At 43.8% G+C, this 18,742-nt stretch overlaps 1 protein-coding gene and 1 long non-coding RNA gene across 2 annotated transcripts in view; one reads left to right on the forward strand and one right to left on the reverse strand.

Annotated features, from left to right (window-relative positions):
- The window catches only part of MYSM1 (Myb like, SWIRM and MPN domains 1), a 922,196-nt gene that overhangs the window by 388,914 nt on the left and 514,540 nt on the right, over positions 1–18,742 (reverse strand). The gene's annotated exons all lie outside the window — the stretch shown is intronic.
- The window catches only part of LOC126962855 (uncharacterized), an 84,194-nt gene that overhangs the window by 20,466 nt on the left and 44,986 nt on the right, over positions 1–18,742 (forward strand). The window contains exon 3 of the long non-coding RNA XR_007728838.1: positions 1,256–1,314. This is a non-coding gene — a long non-coding RNA (uncharacterized LOC126962855). The remainder of the gene's footprint in view (positions 1–1,255; positions 1,315–18,742) is intronic.

Genomic DNA, 18,742 nt, shown 5'->3' on the forward strand with positions numbered 1-18,742 from the left:
CATTCTGGAATTTGAATACCAGTTTTCCCCTTGATTAGCTATATGACTCTGGGCATATCACTTAATCTTATTAAACCTCAATCTTCTCATTCTTAAAATGAGGACTAAAAATCATACCTCTGGGGTGCTCCTGTGGCTCACATTTGTAATTTGAACACTTTTGGAGGCCAAGTCAGGAGGATTGCTTGAGCCCAAGAATTCAAGGCTGCAGTGAGCCATTGTTGCACCACTACTCTGCAGCCTGGGCAGCACAGCAAGACCCTATCTCAAAAAAAATTACATATCTAATAGAAGATCATTATGAAATCAAATAAGATAAATCATGCAGAATATTTAGCAAAATGTATGGCACAAAATAAAATGATCAATGACTCTTAGCCATGGGATGATGAAGATAATGGTGATGAGGATATTCTGGCTTCAGTTGACAAAGTCAAGGACATATCTGGCTGATAAAGTCAGTTTAGCAGCTTCCATTAAGAAGTTATTCAGAAAAAAAAACTGGAGCCCTGTCCTTTACAGTACCACAGTGAGATGTACTGTACTTAAGGAAGGGCAAGGAGGAAGGAAAAGTTCATATCCACACCACAAAGCTAAACAACCCAAGAAGGGTTTGGTTTTGCTTTGTTCTCAGTCCTTTTTAACTGAGCTTTCCTTTGTAAAAAAATACTGTGGCCTTTGCCTGAGGCCTAATCAGGATGCCTGTAAATGTGCATATTTGTGGATGTTAATGTAATATACCTTATAAAGTTCCCTTTGCTTTGAGAGGCTGGTCTGCATTTTGTGCATGTCTCAGCTATGTGCTGGGTGGCTCCTCCAATATTTCTGCTGAGGCAGGCAGAGTACACCCACCCAAATGCATTTCATCTAAATGTAGTTTGGTCTGGGATATCTTGGTAATCAGGGAAGACAAAGCAGATTAAAATCATGTGAGAGGCCAGTTGCCCAATGAGCTCAAACATGCTCTGCTGATAGAAACCACTCCACACAGGGCATGGGTGTGTGACTTTGTGGGGAAGAGGGGGAGGTGGAAGGGTTGGGGGTCAGGTTGTGACAAGGAGATGAAGGTTTGCTCAAGCCAAGGGGCCTGTCTGGGATGCCAGCCATGAGGAAAGCAAGCTTCAACACAGATGTCTGTGATGTGGAGTAACCCCATGCATATTTCAAAACGGATTTCCTGGGGGAAATTTTTTGGGAATTCACAATATGTTGTTAAAACCAGGCAATCCTTTGAGGTTTGTTATTCTTCTTCTAGGACTCTGTAATATTCACTGGCAGGAAAACCCAAAGGAATGACTACTATGACATCTGATGGTGAGATGGTGGCGTTGGTTGGGGGGAGTGAATGGGTTATGTCTATTGAAAATCTACCATGGGTTTTTCTTCTTCTTTCTCTGATTATCACAGAAGAGGTTACTAAGTTTCAGAAAGAAGCAGGAATTAGTGGGTGGAGATCCAAATGTCCTAGAAGGACCCTGAAGATCCTTTGTGAAGTTGAGAAGGAGGGAGATTATTGTTTAAGGTAGCTTCCGAGTTGTGCACCAGGCATTGGAAAGTAAGCCAAGGACACAGCCAGCCAGTGAGCAAGGCCTGCTCCAGATCATTCCGGGGAGTCCTGCTCCATCCAGTTTAGAGGGCTGTTCCAGGTTCCCTCAGTGGTGATTTTGAGGGCCTCAAAGGACTTCCCAGTGGAGATGAGCAAAGAGAGGTCATCCCCATTCCTTTGAGACTGATTCAGCCAAGCCTTTCATGTCAACCTTCTGCACCAGTTGAGCAAAGCAGTAATCACACGCATTCAAGTCTTCTAAAGGGAAAGAAATCACCATCACTTGTCCTTATTCTGTTGCACTGGAAATAGATTTGTCTGATAAAATATAGGATATCCAGTTAAATTTGAATTTCAGATAAATGAGAAAACTTTTTTGGAATAAATATGTTCCAGATGTTGCATGGGACATACTTACACACACACACACACACACACACACACGATCTGAAATTCAAATGTGACCAGATGTCCTTTATTTTTATTTGCCAAATCTGACAACTTCTTCCACAAGTCACTAGAAACATCTTATAATTGCGCCCCCCTGCAGGTGGTAGGAGATACCATGTCATAGCACAACCTGCAAAATGGGGTTAATGATAGAACATGCCACATAGGGGTAGTGAGCCTCTTGTCACAGACAGCTTACTTGGCTGTTTTCAGAGCTTCCCTACACTTTCAATCCCTCACTACTCAGCTCCTAGGGATAAGGAGCATGAACCCTGAGGCAGGTTGCTTGGATTTGAACCCTGGTTAGCTGATGGCCTTACATTAAGTAATATAACCTCTCCGTGTTTTCTAGTTTACTCATCTGTAAAATGGGGGCAAGAGTAGCAATTGCCTTGTAAAGTTGTTTTGAAGCTTCAAAGTGCTTAGTTCAGTGCATGGCCCAAGGGGAAGGAAGAAAAGATATTAATTATTACTGTTATTATTCCCTGGTACCTATACACAAAAGGAGATGGGCTATTGAGAATCATGTAATCATGTCAGAGTTGGGGCAGAATTTAAGGTCTCAGAAGCCATTGCTGAACCACCGCCACTCAGAGAAGAAAAATATTTTGGGAACATTTAAAGGAACCCTCTTGTTTTAGAGATGAAAAGAAAACTCAAGCTAGAAAGGCCAAATGACTCACTCCAAACTTCACAGGTGGTTGAGAGTAAGATCTTGGGGTGGAACGGCTGATACAGATAAAATAACCCAAAGGAATGGTGGAGAGCCTTTTGCTAGGACTCAGTAACTTAAAATCACAGAATTACAGGATTTGAGAGCCACCAGAAGTGGGCAAGACAGAATTTGCCCCAGGGCCAGCCTAAAATAAGACACAGACATAGGAGTCAAATGTTCTTGGGGTTCTGGTCCCAGTTCTGCCCTGGTGTTTCTTACACATCTTTTGGCAAGTCCTTACCTTCCCTAGCCTTTAGTTTCCCATCTGTACAACGGAGATAATCATCTGAGCTCTGTCTGCTTCCTCTGGCTATTGCGAAAGCTTTGGAAGGAATGACACCTCGGCTGCCTCCCAGGAACTAACCACCCCACTCTGCCCTCGTGGCCTCTCCCCAGCTTGTCAGAGTGCTGCCTTCCTTCACGTCCTTGGATTCCAGCCCCCACCGGCATGGAATATCTGGGCTCCAACTGACTGATGACCAGCAGATTCCAGTATGTGGGGTGAGGGTGGGGAAGGTTCATTCTTGCTTGACTGGCCTGCATTGCCCATCAGCCTAGATTCAAGCCATGCAAAGAAGGCCTCTGAGCTCAGCTCTCAACTGATGCTTTTTGAATTGAGCCGAGTGACCTTGCTGAAAAGTAAGTCTGATCATAACACTCAGCAACTTAACCCTTGCCTACAGGTGTTAACCTGGTCCCCCATCTGCATTACCACTTACTATCTCTCACTCAGATTCTTAGACCCCAGCTTTTCTGTGCCCACTACCCCTGCTCAAATCCATTCTTTGTGTGGTCACCAAGAAAGCCATCTAAAATGAAAATCCAATTAGGCTGCCTCCCCTCTTAAAACCCATTATTCACTGCAGGGATTCGTGTTTTTTTTTTTTTTTTTTTTTTTTTTTTTTTTTTTTGAAACAGGGTCTCACAGTGTCACCCAGGCTGAATGCAATGGTGCAGTCATGACTTTCTGCAGCCTTGACATCCTGGGCTCATCAAGCAATCCTCCTGCCTCAGCATCCCAAATAGCTGAGACTACAGGCATGCACCAACACACCACACCACACTCTACAAAAAATGTCTGGTTTTTTTACAGAGACAGGGTCTTGCTATATTGCCCAGGGTGGTCTCAAACTCCTGGCTTCAAGTAATCCTCCTGCCTCAGCCTCCCAAAATGCTGGGATCACAGGTGTGAGCCACCACACCTGGCTAACTGCAGGGATTCTTTATTTGAAGATCATGGGTAGGTTTCAGGAAATATGTGAACGCCCTGAAATGTATACCCTAGTTCTGTTTGTGTGAGTATTAACTTTGATCAGATTCTCAGAGGGGTCTGTGACCAACCCCCTGTACTAAAAAATGTTTACAGGCCGGGCGCCGTGGCTCAATCCTGTAATCCCAGCACTTTGGGAGGCTGAGACGGGCAGATCACGAGGTCAGGAGATCGAGACCATCCTGGCTAACACGGTGAAACCCCGTCTCTACTAAAAAACACAAAAAATTAGCCAGGCAAGGTGGCGGGCACCTGTAGTTCCAGCTACTCGGGAGGCTGAGGCAGGACAATGGCGTAAACCCGGGAGGCAGAGCTTGCAGTGAGCTGAGATCCGGCCACTGTACTCCAGCCTGGGCGACAGAGCGAGACTCTGTCTCAAAAAAAAAAAAAAAAAAAAATTCTAAAAACTTTTTACAAACCGCTGCTCTGCAGGATAAAGTTAAAACCTCTCAGTCTAAAGGAAATACAAAGCCATTCATGACAGTTTTTACATACACCATCTTCATTTTGGAACTCTCAGCTCCAATTGCTCAAACACATCTTGCCATTTCTTATCTCCTTGCCTTTGCTCAAGCTGTGTCCTCTGTCTTGAAGATCCTCCTTTTCTCATTCTTTCCAGGGACCTCCCTCCCTTGGTTAAGTCCCAGTTAACTAGTATAACTCCATTCAAGAGTTTCTTCTTCTAGGAGCTTCCGGATATGGTTTGGCTGTGGACCCCACCCAAATCTCATGTTGAATTATAATTCCCAGAGTTGGAGGTGGGCCTGGTGGGAGGTGGTTAGATCATGCGGGTGGTTTCTAATGGTTTAACACCGTCTCCTAGTGTTGTCTTGTGACAGACTTCTCACAAGATCTGGTTGTTTGAAAGTGTGTAACACCTCCTACTTTGTGTACTTTCTCTTTCCTGCTCCACCCTGTACAGACGTGCCTGCTTCTCCTTCACCTTCTGCCATGATTGAATGTTTCCTGAGGCCTCCCCAGCCATGCTTCCTGTATAACCTGCAGAACCATGAGCCAGTTAAACCTATTTTCTTTATAAATTACCCAGTCTTGAGTATTTCTTTAGAGCAAGGTGAGAATGAACTACTACACTTCCTCTGAACCTCTCCTCCACACGCACAATGGGGAGATGTTCCTCCCTGGGCTCCCACAATGGACATTCATCTGGCTCTCTAGAATTGCACTGCTCATGTAGTACTCACAGAGATGAAAGTTTTTTGAGAACAAGACTGCACATTATGCCTTTCTTCCTCTCCTTTTCTCAAGCAGTGGTTCTTGGGGACTGCAGCATCTCACCTTCATAGAAACTCAACACTCAGGCCTCACCCCAGACCTACTGAATCAGAAACTCTGAGGTTGGGGCCAGTGAGCTGTGCTGAAAAAACGTCCCTGGCTCTTGCCTGGTCTGTTGTGATAGCTCCTAACTGGGCTTCCTGCTTCCTCCTCTGTCACCTTCCAATCTATTCTTCATCCTAGAGCCAGAATTATCTTTCTACAACATGGAAGGCAGGGCCCTCCTCAAGAGCCTTCAGTGGCTTCCATTTGCACCTATAATTAAATCCTGATTCCTCACCATGACCTACAGGACCCTGTGTGACCTGGCCCCGCATCTCTCCTACTCTGACCCCTACCACCAAGCACGATGGTCTGCTTTCAGCTTCTCAGGACAACCATCACTTCCTGCTTCAGGCCGTGTGCTGGGATGGGGAGATGGACGGGAGTGAGTCATCTTCTCCATCCTTGAGGAGGTATAGTCCAGTAGGGGAGACAGATAGGGACACAAATAGACGTGCAACTCACAGAAAGCAAATTAGCAGTGCTGTGCATATGGTACAGAAGCAGCAAAGATTCATTCTGTTTAGGGACTTTTGTTTTGCAATGATTTCCAACTCTGTTTCTAAAGTTTGAAGGTGTAGTTTTTCTTATTCGAACATTCCAATACTAGGCATTCCATTACCCTGAGCCTCAGTCCCGCAGCCGTCATTCAGAAGCTATGCCCACCATGCAGGGGCGTTGGAGGGAGTACACAAGGGTATACATCAAATGTGCCAAGCGCAGGGCAGGGTCTCTGCAGGGATCAGGGACTCCTGTGTTTTGGGGTCAGATTGAAATTTTTATGTTGTGGGGACTTACCCTTCCTGAGCTTCAGTGGGAAACTAAGTATCCCCTGAAAAAACTGAGGTGTTAAGGAGGAGGCTTGAGGTTGGGCCCACGGCGAAAGGAAAGTTCCCCTCCACTTTAAGAAATCTCCCTCCTGTGGGTGTGGTAGTGAATGTGAAAGTAGAACCTGCCTCCTGGCCCCTGCACTTACCAGAAGGGGCAGTGGTACTTGCAAAGGAGTTACAGAAAGAGCGGCAACTGAACAGGAACTGGGGCCACTGGTTCTGGGAAACTGGGGCTTTGGGGGCAGCGCCTGGCAGACCCCAGTGTTCACAAACTTCAGGAGCACCTGAACCCCAGACTGTGTTAGGCACAGAGCAAATTGTGGTGAGCTACTGGCACAAGTCCTCTGGAGCCAGAAAGTCAGACAGAAAGCCAGGATGACTCCTCTAGGGCCCAGGGCTCGCAGTTCCCTGGACAAACAGCCTCACTGTGGCCTCTGGGAGAAGGTGGGAGGCAGAACAGGCTGGTAGGTTAGATATTCATTCTTTCATTCCCAATTTCCTCGTCTGTGAAATGGGGAAAGAAATTCCTTCCGTGTCTATTTGGATTGTATATAGTGGGGAAGGGTAGAGAAAGGGTTGCTATGGAGACCAAATGAGATAATACATTGAGTTATTCATTTAATATACACTAAGCACCTGCTACAATAAAAATAATAATTGACACTTACTGAGTACCTAGTGTATGCCAGGCACTATGCTAACTACTTTAATCCTCACAATCATCCTCTTAGGTAGCTGCCCTGATTTCCATTTACAGATGAGGAAACTGAGGCTCAGAGAGATGACTTGCCCAGTTCACGCAGCTAGCCAGTGGTGGATCTGGGATTTGAGAGCCACAGTGTTCAATGGGGCTCAAGTCTCAGCTCCTGCACTAGAGTCAGGGATCTGCAAGGTCAGGAATGACCATTTATCAATCTCTGAATCTGCAGTGCCTAGGCCATGGCCCAGCACATAGTAGCTGCTCACTACATGTGGGTAGGCCTCTTGCATATCCACAAGACAAGGTGAGATGAAACAGTCTGGTGGGAAAGTCAAGGAAGCAAACCTGCAGCAGGTGATGTAATGGGATCTATAGCAGATGTCACTTCAGAGAGCTCCCTGAGGTTTGTGCCGGGTCACACTATGTATCAGTCAGGGTCCCAACAGTCTGATGGCTCCCAGGAAATAGCAAATTTCAAAAAGGGCTTATATGCAAAGGTGCGGATATAGAAGAATCACGAGAGAGAGTAGGCACTTAATAGCTGCTGAACTGTCCTGCAGAGTTGCTTTCCCCAGGAGGAGCAGTAAGGAACATGGCCAGTTCAGTGATGTTGCAAACAATGTATCAAAGGAATATCATACTCCCTCCCTCCCTTTTTCCTCCTCCCTCTGGTCTCCTGTGGCTCCCTGTTGGCCAAACCCAGCCAGAAGCAGAAGGTTCAAGAACCCACCAATTCAGTCCCCATAGATCAACCTCTTGAACACAGAGCAGATGAGGAAAGGTAATGTATGAATCTAGAGGTACAAATGAAAGGTATTCTTCATGGACCGTGATATAGTGTGGATGTGTGTCCCTCCCAAATTTCACCTTGAAATGTATCCCCTGTGTTGGAGGTGGGGCCTGGTGGGAGGTGACTGGCTCATGGGGATGGATTTCTCATAAATGATTTAGTACCATACCCTTAGTTCTGTCCTCATGATAGCGAGTTTTCACATCTCGTGAGAGATGTCATTTAAAAGTGTGTTTCATGCTCCCCCCTCTCTCTCTTGCTCCTGCTCTGGCCATGTGATGTGCCTGCTCCCCCTTCACCTTCCATCATGATCGTAAATTTCCTGACGCCTCCCCAGAAGCCAAGCAGATGCCAGCATCATGCTCTCTTTACAGCCTATAGAAGAGTGAACCAGTTAAACCTCTTTTCTGTATAAATTACCCATCCACAGGTATTTCTTTACAGCAATGCGAGAATGGCCTAATACGAACTGGAAGGATATGCAGATTTTTTCTGGAAAGCAGAGTTGAGGAAGGACATCCCATGGAGGGAAAGAATGTGCAATCTTTTTGTGTGGAATACTTAGAATAGTCTAAGTACTTTGGCATAGCAAAGGCATCTGGAATGAGAGACAGCATGGTAGGAAATAAAAATGTATTCAGAGAGTGGCATGGGCTGGCTCATGGAGACCTAAGGCAAGGAGCACTATTCTGCAGCCACAGGGGACCATGAAGGGCAGTTAAGTGTGGACTTCCTATGACTGCAGAGCGGGGAACGATTTGAGGAAAGGGAAGAGGTCTAGAGGCAGGGGTCTCCTTGGGAGGCTACTGCAACCATCCTACAGAGATGAGGGTGAAGGTCTGAAGAAGCAGAGGCCTACCCTCTCTTGAGCAAGATGAAGACAAACTAGACCCATGGGCTCCATGGAGGCTGGGTCTACTTCACCATAGTGCCATTGTCTTCCTTCAAGGGCAAGTGAGGAACAGGTGTGGCTGCTGGTCAGCCCATGCGCTGGGCTAGTGCTCAAGACCAGAGTGAGGTCTTAGTGTCCTGGGGAGAGTTCTAGATTAGGTTTCTTTTGGGGTGGAGGGAGGTCGTGAAGCGGACATTGGGAGAGACTGCAAATCTGTAAATGGGCAAGGCTGCCTTGACCACTGAGAGAGGAAGAGAAGGATAAAGGAGATCAGAAGATTAGAAGGAGCTGCCTTTGTTCTTAGAATATGTGGGAGGCCATGCTCAAGACAAGAAATGGATCCCGAAAAGGGAAAGTGTGTGCATCTGACACTAGGAAACAAATTGGAGGAAAATCGGTAGATTGCTTTGATTTTTTTTTTCTTTTGCTATTGTTAAATATCATGGAGAACTGGGAGAGAAGGAGGGGAGTAGGGGAGACTGGTAGGATCAGAAGCAAACATTTCTGAGGAAATAAACAACCTGAAACGCAGAGAGGCTGGGAAAATAAGCAAAGATTAAGGTGTCTGTGTTCAGAGCACATCACAGAAAGGCTGATGTTTTAGAGGTGGAGCATTTTTTAGCGTCCAGGATTATTTTGGAGGTTATGGTTTTTTCCAGCATTGAAGTATAATTGTGTCTGAATTCCTTGCAATAAGTTAGGTGACAAGTAATAACATGGGAGTTGGTGGAATAGAAAAAGTAATACTTTAGTACAACAACAGAACAACACCTTACATTGGGGCAGATTAGAACTGTAGTGAGGCTTGCAGATCTTACTTCTCCTTCTAAGTGGGGAAACTGAGGTCTAGTGAAGGGGAAATTACTTGCCCCAAATTATATATACACACTCCCACCTTCACTTGATCCTCATAAAGTATTTGGTTGTGCAAAGGTAATTGCGATGCTTGCCATCACTTTCAGTGACAAAAAACAATTACTTTTGTACCAATCTAATACTTTAGGCCAATATGGAGAGGAGACAGTATAGCGGAGGGTTGGCAAACTTTCTCTAAAGAGACAGATAGCAAATATTTTGGGCTTTGGTGGTGGGGGGAGGTCACATATGATCAGTGTTACATATTCTTTTTTAAAAAAAATCCTTTAAAAATGTAAGAGATATTTTCAGCTTACCAGCCATACAAAAACCAGGCCATGCAAAAAACAGGCTGTCCAAAGAAAAACATTTTGACCTGGGTTTGAATTTTGGTTCTGCTGTGGACAGGTTATGTAACTTTTGGCAAGTTAATTAAACTTCTCCTTCTCTGTTAAATGACCACACCTACCTCGCCAGGCTCCTAGGGAGACAGAAAGATATATGTCTAGGCTCAAATCCTAGCTCTGCCATTTGTTTTCAGTGTGACTCTTGCTAATTAAACTCTCTCTGTCTCAGTTCCTTCATCTGTAAAATAAAGAGAGTAGTACCAACTTTATATGACTGCTATGTGGATGAAATGACTAATGTGTAAAACTCACAGAATAGTTTCTGCCATGTATAGGTTTGTTGGTTTGTTTGTTTGTTTCGAGATGGAGTCTCGCACTGTCGCCCAGGCTGGAGTGCAATGGCATGATCTCGGCTCACTGCAACCTCCGCCTCCCGGGTTCAAGCGGCTCTCCTGCCTCAGTTGGGATTATAGGCACTCACCACCACACCCAGCTAATTTTTTGTATTTTTAGTAGAGATGGGGTTTCCCTATGTTAGCCAGGCTGGTCTCGAACTCCTGACCTTGTGATCCGCCCGCCTCGGCCTCCCAAAGTGCTGGGATTACAGGCGTGAGCCACTGCACCCAGCCACCATGTATAAGTTTTACATAGTAATAAGTATTTCTTTTGTACCAGGTACGTTATATGTTTGTATAACATTACTATTACATAATAATTATATTAAACACATATTTATATTGATATATTAATATATTAATATATGACATTATTATATGACATAATACATAATAAATATATACATATATTTATATATGGTATATGTGGTAAATATGTACTTCTATATTTATTAGGAGGAGCAGTGAGGAACATGGCCAGTTCATCAAATTACCAATATTTGATCAATTTTGACCTATAAAAATGGGAACTTCAATACATTATAATATATTATATGATGTATTGATTACATTATAAAATTAGTATATAATATATTGATTATAATATATAATAGTATATATTAATATTAATATATGTTATATATAATATATGTGTATATTAATATTATATAAACACATAAGGTACCTGGTGCAAGACAGATATTTGGCAAATAGTAGCTAACCATGGCAGCCACTCCCAAACGAGAAATCAGACTTTAGAAAATTAAAGAAGGTTGGGCCATATTGAAATGGCCTGGTCATGCCAGAGTTCACCTACAGTTCACTCTTAAGTCTGTCCTGTAGGATGCAGTGAATAAGAGCGGCTGCATGAAAGTAAGGTCTGTTTCTCTGCCCACGTGCAGGGCTCCCACCTCCATCAGATAAGCACTTGTGTAACCTAAGTCTATTTTGATCTCAGTAGAGATCTATGTACACATGCACACATTTGGCAGCCATGGGCTGCAGCCCTGGTGCTCTTGCTTGCGATTCGAGCTATGTTATCAATACTTATGTGTGTAAACTTGAGAGATCAAAGCTATCTAGGTCGGGAAGGCTAATATTTAAATTCCAGACTTGCAGGCACAGCACTGAAATTCCATGGCTCAAGATCAAGTTCATGTATAAAATCAAGTTAAGCATTCGTTTGACACAGTTGTAGGGCGCTGGAGTGTGCGTGAGGTTTGAATTCAGGAGAAATTTAGGGGCCTGCCCAGAATGGAATTCTGTGAAATTCTAGCTGTGGATAGTTTTTAGGTTCAGTGATTTGTGCGATCCTAATTAGAGCAAATACATCTTCATGGCCCAGCTTCGGTATCACAGAGATGTTTACAGTTTAGAAATAATACAAATCTGTAGCTCTCAAGCAGTAAGACCAGGAGATACCACCACTTACCTTGCAAGGCAATAGAAAAACTAGAGATACTGGACATAACTTTCTGAAACTTAATAGGCTCTCAACAAATGAGAGCTTTGTCTTTATAATTGTCCCTGCCATTCCCATTGTTCCGTCTCCCTCACCATCCTGGAACTTGTAGTCCTTGCAGACCAAGGACTACATCCTTTCGTGATAGCAAAGTATCTTTTGTCTTCTGCCTACCTCAATCAACCTTTGATGAGTACCTTTCACAGCTGAGTAGAATGTAAGGCTCATTGTGACAGCAAAGGTGATTAAGATAGGCCCTCAAGGAGATGTGTCTGGCCATGGGTCACACATACTCTACTACTTATAATGACATGCAAATGACTTGGAAGCAGAGTAAACCCAGGTCTGTAGATTCACAGGAAAAGGAAAGATTCATTCTTCCTAGTAGTAGTGGATTAGCTTTCAAAGGGGAGCTGAACCTCTGACTCCTTCTGTAACATAGTATAACAAATGGCCAAGGTTCAATTCCTGGCTCTGTGACTTTTGAACCGTGTCATCTAGAGCAAATAATTTAACCTCACTGAAACTTTAGTTTCTTTGTCTGTAGAATGGGGATGTAATTATTAGTACCTACCTCATGGAAGTGTTGGAAGAAAAAAAATGAGATAACCCATGGAGCACTGTTCCCCATAAAGTTAGCACATGCTAACCCTATTTGGCTACCATCATTATAAAAGTGCATCAACTTAACCTTTCATCTTAAAAACACGGTTTTCTTTTCTTATTCTGCTGACTTAAAATCCAATTAGTCATATTTTACATCCATGTAACACTTTTAACACTTTCATATTAAGTGGAAATATATAAAATGGCCAGTATTTGATCAATTTTGATCTACAAAAATGGGAACTTCATAACAGCTCTCCAAAGCGCCCTCTTCTGCAGTGGCTCATTTGATCTCCACAACAACCCTGTGAGTGTGTTGACTTCTCTGGGATTTCCTCCTGTGGCCTTTTTCTAAAAGATTCTCCTCCCCTACTTCACATAGATGCAAAGAAAGACATCACAGTCAATAGCTACTACTGTTTGGTCCAAGGGTAAGCATATGGCCTAGTTGGACAAAAGAGTCCCTTCCTTGAGATTTTATTTGGTTTTCTCATTAATTCATTTTATTTTTTGAGCAGAAGCCCAGAGAGTTTTGTTAGTTTTTTTTTTTTTTTTTCCAGGAACTGAAGTTGTTGGATATTAAATACTGAAGAAGTTGGTTGCTATGTTTTCTACCACTCATTTATGCAATTAATATTTATTGAGCACCTTCTATGCTCCAGGAACTTCATTGGATGCAAGGGATATGGAAATGCATAGGATTTTTGCCTTCAACAAATTTTAATTGTACTGAGAGACTGAAAACAAATAAATAAGTTAATACAGAGTGTAATAAATGCTGTGCTTGGACTATGTGGAAAGAACCAGGCTGTATTGAGAGAGAAGAATATCAATACACTGATAGAGACAGAGATGAAGTTGGAAGGAAGACTAGTGAGATTTGAGCCTCTGACTCCAGCAGCACCTGAGTCCAGCTCTATTGCTGTCTTTCCAGCACCTGGATCATTTGGCTCTTCCATGGACTTCAAGAGCTTCCAAGACATTTCCCTCATTATTATAGTTGAATTGAGTTAGGGTTCTGCCATTGGAAATCATAGCAGTCCATTCTGATACAGCAATCTAGATGGAACCGCTTCTTCTTCTCCCTGTATAAATGGTACAAGTAAGGACTTCTTTGGGGAAGTGGGTCTGAAACTTGAGCTGCATCAAATACTTTTTGGATATGATGCTTGAATATAAATAATAAATAAAATGTAATCTGGGATGTTGCATGGGATTAAAAAATAGTTCAACTATAACTGGGGTCATTGCTGTCATCAGTGTCTTTGACCATTTGTTATGGTCAACAGTATTGAAAGACTGATAGGATCAGAGTATATCTGGACTTGCAAAGGACTTTAGGGATCATTAAATCAGATCTCATTTTAGAGATATTGAGAGGGAGGCCCAGAGACCACACATGACATATTCAAAGTCACATAGCTTGAGAGCAGCCAGGTAAGATTTGAACCCAGGATGTCTGACTCTCAGTTTATTCTCAGGTTACTATTGACTCATCTATTTATTCATTCAACATTTTGAGAGCCTATTATATGTCTAGGTGCTGGAGCCACAGTGGTTCCTGCTCTAGTAGAGTTCATTCTGACTAGGGGAAGAGAGACAACAAATAGAAAATCTGGTGGTGCATGTTGGGAAGAACCTGAAACAAGATGATATGGGAGAGTATGACTGTGTGTACAGAGGGGAGGGAGATCATGTTATTCTAAGTGGAGTGGTCAGGGAAGGCTTCTCTGAAGTGGTGTCATTTAATTCAAGATCTGAATGTTCAAATGAGTCAGCCGTGTGAAGACTGGAGGGAAGCATATTCCAAAAGGAGGACAAAGATGATGAAAAAGCTCTGGCAATGGAATGATTTGCCCAGTTCAAGGAACAGAAAGAGTGCTGGGGTGGCTGAAGCACAGTCAGAAGTGGAGAACAGGACGGTACCACCTGAAGCTGGAGAAGTTAGCAGGGGCCAGAGTGTTGCTTCCAGGGCCAAGGCAAAGGCCTGACTTTTTATCCCACGTGCAGCAGGAAGCCATTTGGGCATCTTTGAGCAAAGGAGCAACATGATTAAATTTGCTTTAAAACATGATTCCAATCACTTGCTGGACAATGGAGAATAAAAATAAAGAGTTAGTGGTGCAGAGAAGAATGCTGGAAACCTGGACCATGGAGGTAGAGAGAAGAAGATGAATTTGAGGGGTTCCATGGAGGTAGAATGGATAGGACTTGCTGATGGCTTGGGTCTAGAGGAAGACAGAATCATGATCAACAGTTAAGTCCTAGGCTTTTTTGTCTTAAGAAATTAAATGGATGGTATTACCATGCACTGTGAGTAATTGGGGAAGATGAAAGTTTGAGGAGAAAAATATAAATCAAGAGTTCTGCTTTACATATCACTCTGCACCCTTGCGGCATATATTTAAGGTCAAAAATAAGCAAAAAAAAAAAAAAAAAAAAAAAAAAAACCTGAAAAAGAATCACTAGAAAACCTTAGAGGATAGAGATCATGGACTGCTCTCTGTTACAACACAACTAGCCATCTGGTTTTCTTATCTGTCACTAATTAATCAATGTGAAGCAGCCAGATAAATAATAATTACCACTATAACAAACCACAGAAAAGTATCCAGAAATTGCCAAGAGGTCCATCCTAGTGTTAGAAGCGACCGGGTCAAACTCCATCAGAAGATGTCTAGTCAGACTGGGAGGGACATTCCAGGCAAAGGCACAGCTTGTATTCCAGAAGCTCAAAAATGGGCAGGAGCACAGTGACCTGGAACAGACAGATAAAGGGATGCTCATGAGAGATTTACACTGTAAGATGATAGATCAGCATTTTATGTTGTGAGAGGCAAGTATAGGGAAATATCATCATGTGAAAAGGCAGGGAGGAAAAACAGACTCATTCATTTGTTCATTCATTCATACATTCATTCAGTAAATCCTTAGGGAGCCCAATCTTTGTGCACAACTGTTCTAGGTACAAGAACTAACAATGAACAGAACAAAGAGGTGTGTGATCCAATCCTTGCTCTGTTCACTGAGCTCTGCCCAGTGGCTGGTTGCTTTCACGCGAGGAAAACCTTTTCTTCCTGCTCTCTTGGCACAAATTGCTGGAGCTGAATGTACCAGGGTGGGTGAAGGGGAGGATGAGGTCAGAGAGGTAACAGGGCCAGGCAAGCCATTGTCAGAATTTTGGATTTTACTGTGTATGGAATGTGTTTGCCAGAACAATGGGGGAGTTGCAGAGAGAGGTGCCCTGTGTTTGTTCCCAGCCCTCCTTCACTCACCTGCGCCTGCCCCTGCCCTGCTTTGGCCAACTTGTTCTACGCAGGTGGGTCAAAAAGCTGGAAACTTTCATTTCTCTCCCTGTGTCTCTAAGATGACATCTCTCAAACCTCTGATTCTCTTTTGGTCCTTGACAGAAACCCCACTTGAAATTTTCAGGTAAGATGGGGAGAAGGGCAAACCTAGTTTTTCCTTCAAATCTAGTAATGTCCAAATGAACCCTCTCTATCTGCAGGGTGGTTTTGCTGATGAGACAGTTGCAGTTTGGGGAGTGTGGTGTCAAGGAAAGCAGTGTCTTGAGTCTGTCACTTTCTCTTTCTGTCCCATTGGGTAAGTCAGTTCTCCTCTCTGGTTGAGGAGGAGAGGGTTTGGGACTCAAACTTTATTCTTGTTAAATTTCCTTTCTCCTCTTATATTCCTTGAACACTTGTCAGTTTTTTCCATCTCAAAATTTCCCCTCTTCAGGCTTTGAAATGTGTGAACCATTGAAAAAGACTGGGAGGTGAAGAGTGAAGAGGTAATGGGGGCTGGGTAGGCCTAGAGGGGTCTGGCACTAAGGAGCAGCCAGAGCCCTGGGGGGCCGTCTTGGTGACTGCTGGGGAAAGTACTAGCTCTCCTCGCAGAGGGACCTCTGACAGGCTAAATCCCAACCAGATGTGCAGCAGAGAGAGCACAGCCTATTACAAAGTGTTGTGAAATGACCCAGGGGAGGTAAATAAGCAAAAACAGGCCAGTTGCCTAGCAGCACATACAACAAAACAAGCAGCTGATCCACTGGCATTGGACAGGGCAGAATAGCTTTCTGCAGTAGGGAAAAAGAGACAGGGAGGGTTTCAGTCTGATGAGGATCCAGGGGACCTGCTCTCCAGCAACCTGTCCCCACTCCCTCCAGGCCACTCCTATGTTCCGGGGTGGCAGGGCTGCCACTGGACCTGCTCAGCCTGTTTCCACAGCCTCGGGGGCTTTGCATCTGGCTAACCCACAGGGTCATGGTCAGGGCCTTCTCCCCAGTGGTGGATAATTGGGGTGAGGGCTGTCTGTACCCACTCCTGAGAATGGTGCTTGGCTGTATCCACTAGGAGGGGACAGGACTATAAAAATCTGCTAAAGTTCCCTGATAAGGTGCTTTACATGTGCCTCTCCATCATTTATTCCTTCATACACCATGTATTTTTTGAGTACCTTCTATGTACCAGGCACTGTGACTGACTCCAGGAGTAGACATAAAGGAAGAAAATAGAAACACTGTTTGCTCTCAAGGGATCCACAACCTATGGGAGGAGACAGAGATTAATAAGGAATTGCACAATCAAATACATGATTATAAATCATGCTAAATGCTTTAAAGGAAAACAAAGGGGTTGAGGAGTTGGATCGAACAAAGTATTCCGGGCAGGCCTCTCTTAGGAAGGTAAGTTGAAACTTAAAGAATGAGTAGGGATTAGCCAGGTAAAAAGAAGGGAAAGAGAGTCCCCAGAAGCAGGCAGGCAAGAAGGCCTTGAGGTGGGGAAGAGGTGGCTGCTCGGGGTAAATTACAAAAAAAGAGTGGGGCTGGAGAACAGTCAGTGAAGGGGGTGGTGAAGTAGAGAGGGAGGCAGGGGCCAAATCACATAATCCTTTCCATGAGAAGGATGTGAGATTTTGTCCTAAGTACAATGAGAAATCTTTGGGGTTTATTTACTGATGACAATGTTGAGGAAGCTGCTGGAGTCCTGAGTTGATCAGATTCACTTTTTAAAATTGAAAAAAAATAAATTGTGAGACAGAGTCTCTTTTGCGAGTCTGGAGTGGTCTGATCAGAGCTCACTGCAGACTCGAACTCCTGGGCTCAAGTAATTCTCCTGCCTCAGCCTCCCGAGTAGCTGGGACTACAGGTGTACGGCACCACACCCGGCAGATTAACATTTTTAAAAGATTACTCCTGGGTACAACATGGCAATTCTGAAAGGGAATGAGAGAGGGGACAAGAGGGAGGGGTTAGGAGGCTAGGATTATTAGCGAACTAAAAGTGTAGAGGTTCCTAAACTTGCCCAAGGTCACAGACAGAGCAGGGATCCAAGCCTCAACCTGCGTGGTAACCACCAGGCTAGTGTCTCCAGGTTTCTGCCTCCCAAGACGAACTTTCTGGAGCCGTGGAAGCCACCTCAGCTCCTCTCCCAAGGAGGAAGTGTGTGTCTCCATTAGAGCTGTGGGGTAAGCAAGCACTGGCCTAGAAAGAACTCATTATGACAGTAGCTAGCGATGCCTTGCTGGCTGCCCCCCTCTATCTGTCTCTCTCAAGTTCTCTCTCTCTCTCTCTCTCTCTCTCTCAGTCTCACTCTCTCATACACACATACACACACACACATACACACACACAAATACCCTCCCTTCACTGTGACTCTACTCCCCCTACTCTCCCAGAACCTGAATTGAAAAAGTACTTTTTCTCCAGTTTCTCAGAATTTTTAGTAGTGTCAAATATTCTCAAGGAATTCCTGTAGAGAAGAGCTCTTTGCAAGCACAGAATATATCCCAGTTGCTTTTGTAACCTCAGCATGAACTAGTGGTGACAGGTGACAGATGGACATGAGTCTGGGAACTCAGTTTCGATTCAGGCTTTACAATGACTAGGTGTGCCTAGGAAATTTTTTAAGTGGGGACAAAAATGCTACTTGATTTTCAGGATTATGAGGATTAAATGAGACAATGTAGTATAGGAAAAGGCTTTGAAAATAGCAAAGCTGTGTATAAATATTCATTGTGATATTGAAACAGATTCTGATCAATCAAAAGTTGCACCTGAATGGATTGGTGTTTTCCTGGCTCCCCACCTGTGACACACCTGTGCACACAGTCAGGGGTGTAGCCCTTCCTTCCAGCATACACCTAATCCAGTTACCTGTCTAAACATATCCTGCATATGTAAAGCACATACAGGGCTGGCCCTCCTTTCTTACCATGCACACCGTCAGATTCCTCCTCTGCTTGCTTCTGTTCATATCTTGGCAAAGGGAAATGAGAAAATTCTGGTCATCCCATAGCATCAAAGGCTTCTTTCCACAATATTACAAAACTCTACTAAATTGTGATATGGTAAGATATAATAATAAAGTGTTGTATGTGGATTAGCTCGATGATTCCAAGATATTAGTCTTTTTTGCTCCACCTTTGTTATTTCTGCCATATATGGGGATTATCATGTTATATCACCCCCAATGTGCTTTAACGTCATTCAGTGTAGATTCAGTGAGCTTTGCAAGTCTGTGTCAGTGTATTAGTCCATTCTGACATTGC

This window comes from Macaca thibetana, chromosome 1, assembly GCF_024542745.1.
Source record: "Macaca thibetana thibetana isolate TM-01 chromosome 1, ASM2454274v1, whole genome shotgun sequence".
Taxonomy (NCBI): domain Eukaryota; kingdom Metazoa; phylum Chordata; class Mammalia; order Primates; family Cercopithecidae; genus Macaca; species Macaca thibetana.